This window comes from Macaca nemestrina, chromosome 13, assembly GCF_043159975.1.
Source record: "Macaca nemestrina isolate mMacNem1 chromosome 13, mMacNem.hap1, whole genome shotgun sequence".
NCBI lineage: Eukaryota > Metazoa > Chordata > Mammalia > Primates > Cercopithecidae > Macaca > Macaca nemestrina.
The window spans coordinates 677,484-686,822 of NC_092137.1; positions in this window are offsets into that span (position 1 = coordinate 677,484).

The window sequence follows — 9,339 nt, forward strand, 5'->3', positions numbered from 1 at the left end:
ACACCTTCATGAGGACAGTGTCCCATTACACAGAGAGGGACAGCCGGGTACAGGGAGACACCTTCATGAGGACAGTGTCCCATTACACAGGGAGGGACAGCCGGGTACAGGGAGACACCTTCATGAGGACAGTGTCCCATTACACAGGGAGGGACAGCCGGGTACAGGGAGACACCTTCATGAGGACAGTGTCCCATTACACAGAGAGGGACAGCCAGGAATGTGGGGAAACACAAGGAGAGTGTCCCACTACACAGGGAGGGACAGCCGGGTACAGGGAGACACCTTCATGGGGACAGTGTCTCACTACACAGGGAGGGACAGCCAGGAATGTGGGGAAACACAAGGAGAGTGTCCCACTACACAGGGAGGGACAGCCGGGTACAGGGAGACACCTTCATGGGGACAGTGTCTCACTACACAGGGAGGGACAGTTGGGCACAGGGAGACACCTTCACGAGGAGAGTGTCCCACTAAACATAGAGTGACCCCAGGCACAGCATCCGCTTTCATCCCCAGAGGCCAGGACAGTATTTTTATCTGGTCACTGCTTGGCTCAACTCAAAACAACTGAGCCTGGTGATGTTACAGAGAAATTCTAGAGACTCGGAAGTCATGTAAATTAGATTCTCCTAATCAACATGGGCTCTGAAATAGGTCTTGTTCAAAGCAGCATTGGCGTCCGTTTCTGTGGTGATGTGTGGGCACTGTGTGGCACCTGCGTCCTCAGAGGCCAAATGTCCACCCTTGTCTTCGGAGAACCCCCTCCTGAACATAGTGTCCCTCCAAGAGATTATTCTAGGAAACTGCTGTGCTGCTAAGGGAAAAAGAATAAGCTACTCGTGCAGAAATGTATTAATTGCATCACACCTATTTCCAAAACAGTATTGGAGGAGGTTTATATTTAAAACATATATAACATATATGTAGAAAAACATAGAACATATATTAGGTTGATATAATTGTGGTTTTTGTCATTACTTTTAGTGGCAAAAACTGCTATTACTTTTGCACCGACCTAATATTTAAAATGCATATTACATTGAATAATAATATATTAAGTATATATATACACACGTAACATATATATAACTGTATATTACTTTCTATATGTATATAGTTAAAATAAAAATAAGTAAAGATGGAGAAAGAGGCCGTTGTCATTGGAAGGGCAGGCACGCTGTGCTGGGCATGGGGTTGAAGTAAATGCCATTAAGCTGTTGCTTTATTCTCTGTCCTCTGGATCCTTCCAATGCCCAGCTAAATGGACGTCTACCCTTTCCTTGGCCATCTTCCTAAATGTGCATGTGGTCAGACCATTTCTCAGGAGCATGCACTCAAAGCGCCTCCTCTTGTGCAGAATTTGGTGGTCTGTGCACAATACAGGCTCCCTGCAGGACCCCCAGTGGCTCCCTCAACTTCCTACGCTCTCCACCCTTCTTCATCGGGCCAAACGCCAAGAGTGAATGCCAGCAGAAGCTGTGGATGCCCTGTGAGGTGATAGTGTGTGCCCTTGGAGGCTCATCCGCTGTAACCACTGTTTTGTTTCAGCGGGGATGCTGGTAGCAGGCTGGTAGCTGCCAGCCTGTGTGTGCAGGGGACACGTGGGAAACCTCTGTTCCTTCCTCTCAGTCTTGCTCTGAATCTAAAACCTGCTTTAAAAAGTCAATTCTTAAAAAAACAGAATGGAGACAAACCCTTCAGGTACAATACGTGAACTTTGAAACAATCCTGGTTTGGGGTTCAAAAACAATGAAAGAAACCCTCTCCAGGGCAATCACAGAAATGTAAGCAGAGGCTGCATCCTAGATGGTATCATTCAGTCAGTGCTAATTTCTTAGCTGTGTGTGATCGTGAATAGTGCTGTAATTATACAAGTAATTAAAGGCACACCTGGAAGTGCCGTTCAGTGACAGCATTTCTACGGGGAGCCACTTTTTTTGTGTGTGTGGTGCCAATTTTTTTTTTTTTCTGATGATTTACATTGGTGTCAGATTGAACTCAAAGAAACTAGAGAAAGAAATGACTAGCCCATCCCTAAGGCCCTAGTTAAAATGCCACTGTCTCCACTGATCTTTTGCCAAGACATAAGTAATATTCCCTCAAGACCATCAACCTTGCAAGTGGCTCAGGAAGCAGGCATTTCCCGTTGTTGGCAAAAAAGGGTGCCATATGCTTTAGCCATCATAGAGTCAGCCTAGCAATGGGACTTTTCCATATGTACAGCTAGGACCTGGCTACTTCTTTAAGTAAGTTATAAATCCTTGCCTGATTTTCTATTTAATTATTTTATATTTAATATATTTATATTTAATTTTTCAATGAACAACAGTTATTTTTCATGTTTTAAATAATTTATTATTTTAGTAACAAGTCAAGAAGGGTGACCAAGTTGTTTGCCTTTTAGTACCTGCAGCTGGTCGTGCATGTCTGGTACCTGAGGCCTCAGTAAATGCTGAGAATTTCATTTAAAAGTAAGCTAGCGGCCAGGCGTGGTGGCTCAAGCCTGTAATCCCAGCACTTTGGGAGGCCAAGACGGGCAGATCACGAGGTCAGGAGATGGAGACCATCCCGGCTAGCACGGTGAAAACCCGTCTCTACTAAAAAATACAAAAAACTAGCCGGGCGAGGTGGCGGGCGCCTGTAGTCCCAGCTACTCCGGAGGCTGAGGCAGAAGAATGGCGTGAACCCAGGAGGCGGAGCTTGCAGTGAGCCGAGATCGCGCCACTGCGCTCCAGCCTAGGCGACAGAGCGAGACTCCGTCTCAAAAAAAAAAATAGAAAAAAAAGTAAGCTGGCTGGTTTGCCGGACTTACATTGTTATCTCTTTGTAAATGGAACAAGGCTCCAGTATGACAAAAGGGAAATCAGTTGTATTTAATATCACCAGTCAACAGCCAGCACCCCTAAAGCTCACTTACCATCCTCGTACTTGCTATTTATAGCAGCGTACATCTCTTTCTAAAAAATTTTGCAACTTTCAATTTGACAAATCACATCTATATTTAATTAACATGAAACAAAAAACTATGTTGACTTTAAAAGACTGGACTAGATTAAAATTATCTACCCAGAGGATGCATTATGTATTCTAAATATTCCACTTATAATTTTCATTTCTATTTAACTTCACACAAAAGAAACTTTATTTTGTAAAGTTATGAGATTTTCAAGAAAAATATTTTAGTTGATTTAATATTTTTTCATTCAGCACCACACAAATCCTCAGAGAGAAAAACCTTATAGGAAAAATGACCTTTCCATAACATGCACGTTCATCTTCTTCCTTTCAAAATTGTCAATTATCCCAGTTGCTTAGTTCCCAGCATCTTTAAAGAGAATGAATTATTTATGCAGGTGGTTGCTGAAAATGAAACACCATTCAAAGTTGAAATTAAAGAACTGTAAGAGCTTGGGGAATTCCTATGCCCAAATATCATGGGGTCATCTTCATTTTAAAGATCGTGGCTTTTAATATTATCATTTTTATGACAATATACAGAGCAGGGTTTCTGGGATGCCTCAGCAGCTTCACCAGGCCTCAGCACTTTTCTGAACTAACCAGTGTATTACAAACTATCATTGAGATCGAAAGGTTTAGTCACATGACATTACAAATGACAGCATCATGTTAATTTGCATAGTTTTTCTTCACATTAATTTTATTGTATGGCTTGCTCTTTAGAAAGTGAGCTTCTTAAACTAAAAATAGTTCAATTTATCTACTGAGTTGTGTTTTTGGGGGAGGGTTATCATTTTCCACGACACAAAGTTCATGCGCTTCCAGACTGCTCACTCATGTTTCAAGTTCCTGCTTGATGTCTGCACTCGGTCGTCTAATAGAGAACTCAAAAGGCTCAGAACTGAGCTTCCAACTTCCCCACCCACAGCCTTCTCCACCTGGCTGCTTGCTTCTGCAACAGAGAAGCCTCCAGGCCTTGGTGACTGCAGGCAGTGAAGGCTCATTTCTCATGCACAGCTCCGCTCCACGCAGTCACTCAGGGTCTGACTGCTGCACAGTCATTGGTCAGGCTTCTGAGGTCCCTGCATGGGGAAAGATGAAACGGGGAAGGTGCTTCCATCTGCTTCTACCTGGAAGTGATGTGAGCTATTTCCTCTCAGTCACCATTCACAGAGGAGAACAAGTCTCAGGACAGAGCCTGCAGTGAGGGAGGTGGGACACAGAATGCATGCTGTGCCTTCGGGCACTCACTCCAGGAGGTTAGTATCATCTGCACCGTGAACCCCCACCCCAGGTGCCGCAACACCTCCCTCAGCTGCTTATGCAAATGCTTTGAGTTAATCATCCATCTCTTTCTTTCTTTCATACCCCAGTGTAATTCCTCAGAAAATCCTAATGGCCCATTCCTAGCACACACAGAAAGCAGTTCCCATGACTGCTGCTGGCGGATCAGCCTGAAGGGCAACCATGAGGATGCCCCTCCTGATTTGGGCAGGTGCCACCTTCCCAGCCTAGCCCTTCTCAACCCAGAAGCCTGACAATCCACTTAAAAAGGTGTCAGATCCTGTCACTTCCCTGCTTAAAACCCTGCAAGGCTTCCTGATTCTCCGGATGCTCTCTGGTAAGAGCTGCCATGCCCTCCTGGGTCCTGTGAAGCCCTCACGAGGTCGTGCCCATCGACCTTTCCCACCACTGCCCCCACTTTCCTGTGTCCTCAGCCCATGGGCTCTTTCCTGTTCTTTCGCCACAGGGCAGACGTCCCTGTCAGAGCCCCCACCTGCTGTTCCCGTTGTGTGAATGCTGCTGTCCCAGTGCCTCCCGCGGGCCTCCTGCCAGACACCAGGGTATCCACAAGGCTGCTCTGAGGATGCCACCTGCACGGCCCCAGGCACCACGGCCTTGTAAACAAAAGACAAAAACTATGGCCTCTGCCATCTTCTGACATCACACAATTTACTCACAAACACCTGCTGGTGTTTTGGCCCACAGACTGTGAGCTCCGCAGGGACGCGCACTTGGGCTGGTTTTGTTCAGTGATGAGGCTCAGACACTTGCAAACACAGTACTCAATAACTAACATCCGTTTCTCAACACACTGAAACTTTGTCAAATAAGAAAATGGCTTCCAGCAACTCCTTCCCTGCCTGTTCGACTCTGGCCGCCCCACAAAACAGAGAAATGTCTGCACATCGGTGAGCTGATGCCAGAGACAGAAAGTGTGTCCAAAAGCAGAACATGCCCAGGCTTTCCCACGTACATCGTGCATCTCAAGGAGTCTCTGACGCCAATTTATACTAAAACTACGACTTCCTTCACCTCCTAGCCAGCCCCGCCCCACCCACCGCTGCACGCTGACCAGCTCTTCTACACTCAGAAAAGGCAAACCTATTTAACAGTAGCCTGATTGAACCTTGTTAGGCGTTGCTGCCAAAACGACATGCACCCTACATCAGAGCTGTATAGAGGAGGCCTGGTGGCCACGGGTTTGGACCGAGCCTGCTCTTGGGCACACGGATGGCTGAGTGCTGGCAGGATCCCATTTCTACGTCAATATATTAGGCATTTCCATGAAATGCTTCAGGATATGAGAATGCAGCACATGTCACATAGGTCTTGTTTCAAAAATTTAATCCCCATGAAAGTTTCTGATTGTACCCCAGACGATAGTGTGCAATGTGCTTCTCCACCGGGGAAAGTCCTGCTGTCCAGGTGAGGCCCTGGCTCTCCCGCTCTCCACCCCTGGGCTGTGACCACAGTGGAGCAGGCTTTTAGGATACACGCCTCCAGCACCCCGTCCTTGCAGCAATGACGAGGAGACAGCGAAGCTCCTGGGAACCTTGGCTCACAGGGACGTCCCTCCAGAATCCAACCTCCAGGTTCCCACAAACGGCCATGACTGTGGCTTCAGGAAACATGACTTGTTCTGTATTCAGTTTTCTCATTTGAAAAACAGAACAAATGTTGATTTTTCCTGTGCGTGACACGTGGTGAATAAACGCCTGCACTTTCTTTTCTGAATCTGGTCCCCTTAGATGCAGGGCATGCCGTCGGAGCCCTCAGTGGCACTGCACGGTACACGGTGTGGGCAGGGCTGAGGGAGTGCTGCCCACACGAAATGACACTTTTCCTTGCTGGAGACACTCGGCTTATCTGATGTCAGTTCCCCTGGGTTATGTCTGATTTTTCAGAAGAGAACAGTGCGTTCTGGCCATTCTGGGACCTGAGCAGGGGCCGGCCAGACCTCAGCACCCTTCACGTCTGTCTTGCTGGCCATGGTGTCTGGGGAGAGCTGTGCCTCCCCCCTGCTCTGATCACACCTGACTTCTCCGGGGGGCTGGCTGGTGCCCAGGGTGGAAACTGAAACGTGTCTTCAATTGTTGAGGATTCACTACACATTTCTGTGTACTTCAGCAAAAGCTCACGGATGGCCTGTGCTCCTAGCAGAAGGTGTGAGGGTTGCTGTGTTCCCAGGAGGAAGTCGGGGGGTCCCTGTGCCCCGGAAGGAGGTGGCTGGTGTCCCTGTTCACCCAAGAGGAGGTGGTGAGGATATCTATAGTCCCAGGAGGAGGTGGGGTGGGTCCCTTTGCCCCCAGGAGGAGGTGGGGAGGGTCCCTGTCCCCGCAGGAGGAGGTGGGGAGGGCTCCTGAGAGAACTGAGGCAAGTGCTGTCTTATCCTGGCTTTTACACAGGTGAATAACGGGTCCGAGGCTACAGACACAGTAGGTGGTATGTCCAGAATTTTAGCCCATTTGTCCTGTGCCAAACTCTATTCATTTTGGTGAGTTAACTTACCCAGGCCCCTGACCCCCTAGTATACAAGGTGTGAGCCCCCCGAGGGTGCAGCACCTGGTTCTTAATATATATTATAATGGCCCATCTTTTCTATTCGTTCCTGATAAAATGTTTCAGTTCAACGAAGATCTGAGTGTTTTAAGGAAACAAGTTCGCTGAGCGGCTGCAGGACACTGGAAGCTGTTTTCCGTCTGGTTCCCGCATCGTTTAATTTGTGCTTCACAGAGAGGGGTTTATTCTCATTTGACAAGTCAGTTTTAAAAAACGTAATAACTTATTTTAAAAATCTGGTAAGGAACAGAACTTCTTTTGTGTCCCTGGTTCAAATATTTTCATGACACTGGACACAGAAAACTACGGCTGGGTGCGGTGAGGGGAAAACCTGCTTCTTAAGGCAGCTTCCTGTGTGCCCACAGTGTTCGGGCCCCCGTGGGACTTGCCTCTGCCCACATACAAGTTTTCATTCACAAAACCAGAAAAAAAGAACACTCAACATTTTTCTCCATCGTGGGAAACATTTAAATGCTTTGTATTATGAAGAATACAGCCTTAAAACTGTCATCTTTCTAGGAAGACAGTGGATTTTACAGTTCACGTTTTTTAGATCTGTCCTTATCCTGTTCTGATCTGGGGCCCTCCCTGCTCTGCCTGGGCTGTCGCTGTATCCTGGGGGTGACGTGGGCCTGCTTTGCGGGGCGTGGAGACCAGACGCTGCCTCCTGCTCTGTCATCCCATGCTCTGATGGCTTTGTTTCCTTAGATTATTGCTTAATGTGAGTCTTGGTGGTGTCTGCTTTGTTTACAAGGACCTGAATTTAAAGAATCAATAATAGTTCACCTATTAAAATTTTAACTCTCGGGAGTATCTATTATTTAGAAAACTGAGGTCAAGCCTCGCCTCCAAAAACACTGTCTGGAAGATATTTTTTAAGCCAAATTTCTGAAAAAAGATTCAATTAACAGAAAATCTACGGAGTCCTATTTCTGAAAATGATATTTTTAGGCTGAAAGTTCCACAGTATCTCAGCGAACCTTTCTTCTAAATCAGTCATTTTCACAGCCTCTCTCTGTGTCACACACACACACACACCACTTACCAGGTACCAGTGGATTCATACACATCAAGATCACATGTTCACTGACTCGAGGTCTGTCTTCCCCACTTGGCTATGTTCTGAAGGGCAGCGTGTTTGATTTTTTGTCATCTACCCTACACCTGACACAAGGACAACTAAACACCTGTGGAACACATGCAAATGAACAAAACAGGAATGATCATGTTCTCATGTTGAAGTCAATTTTCAAAGGTGGACTTACAAGCAGCATTTTCCAGGCCATGGTGAACATGTGGACTTGAACAGGGGGTCATGCACAGGGTCAGAAGGCACCCAGAGCCTGTGAGCTTGAACAGGGGGTCACGCGCAGGGTGGGAAGGCGCTCAGAGCCCGTGGGCTTGAATGGGGGGTCACGCGCAGGGTCTGAAGGCACTCAGAGCCCGTGGGCTTGAACAGGGGGTCACGCGCAGGGTTGCAAGGCACTCAGAGCCTATGGACTTGAACAGGGGGTCACGTGCAGGGTCGGAAGACACTCACAACACAGGACCTCTGCTCCTCCACGACCTCCCCGCAGTGACCCAGAGTGCCCTCCTGTCACAGCCTGTGGGGGAGAGGAGAGTCTCAGGGCACTGTGGATCCCAGCGGGGCATGTATCTACACGCTCTCCTCACATGCCCCAGATCTGCGTCGCTTTAAAATATTTTGATAGGTTATAAGTAAGGAAGATTGCTGCAGGAGCAGTAAAAGTGTACTCACAGATGATTTACAAAGTATCCTGAGAGATCCGGGGAGGATCTCTGCTCACAGATTTTGCCAAAATCAACATTTAAACACCTCCATTTGGTAGAAGAGCAGTGCTATTGGAATTAGCCGGCAGCTCTTTCCTGCTGGGCCTCTGCCAGTCTCCAGACCCCACAGAGCAGAGACTATGACTTAAAAGCAGCTAAAAAGCTTGAAGAAATAGAAGCTAGGGATTAGGCAGAATATCCCAAACTTGAAATGGGCAGGTTCTTCCATGGACTTCTCTCCATCCTCCTTTGACCCAGTGTTCACGATGAGTCCCCTTCCTCTCTTTCTGCTGCCTCATTTTCCCGCAAGTTGTGCTGCCTTGAAACTTCCACCGTATAATTGCTTTTGATTTTATCTTTTGTATGTTCCCTTAGAAAGGTTTAAATATGATCATGTGCAGAGCCATTGGACAAATTTGTGGAATAACCAAAAATTACTATGCAAAACTTTTCTGAGGGACATGGAAAACTTTAACGCATTTTTATTGTTTTTCCTCTTAGTAATATAAACTAAAAATAAAATCCTAAGCACCCCCCAACAACTGATGGAATGGCCAAGGAAACCCCAGAAAAACCTTAAAGCTGCGTTCCTGGCCATGATGGGATGGGAGGCTGGACGGGCCTCAGATACCCCTTCCATTTACAGTTTAGACACAGAGGTTCTAAAACAGGTTATAAAATGAACAGAACAGACTCTTTGTGGCAATGAGATACCAAATTATGAACAGAACCTAAGGCCACTGC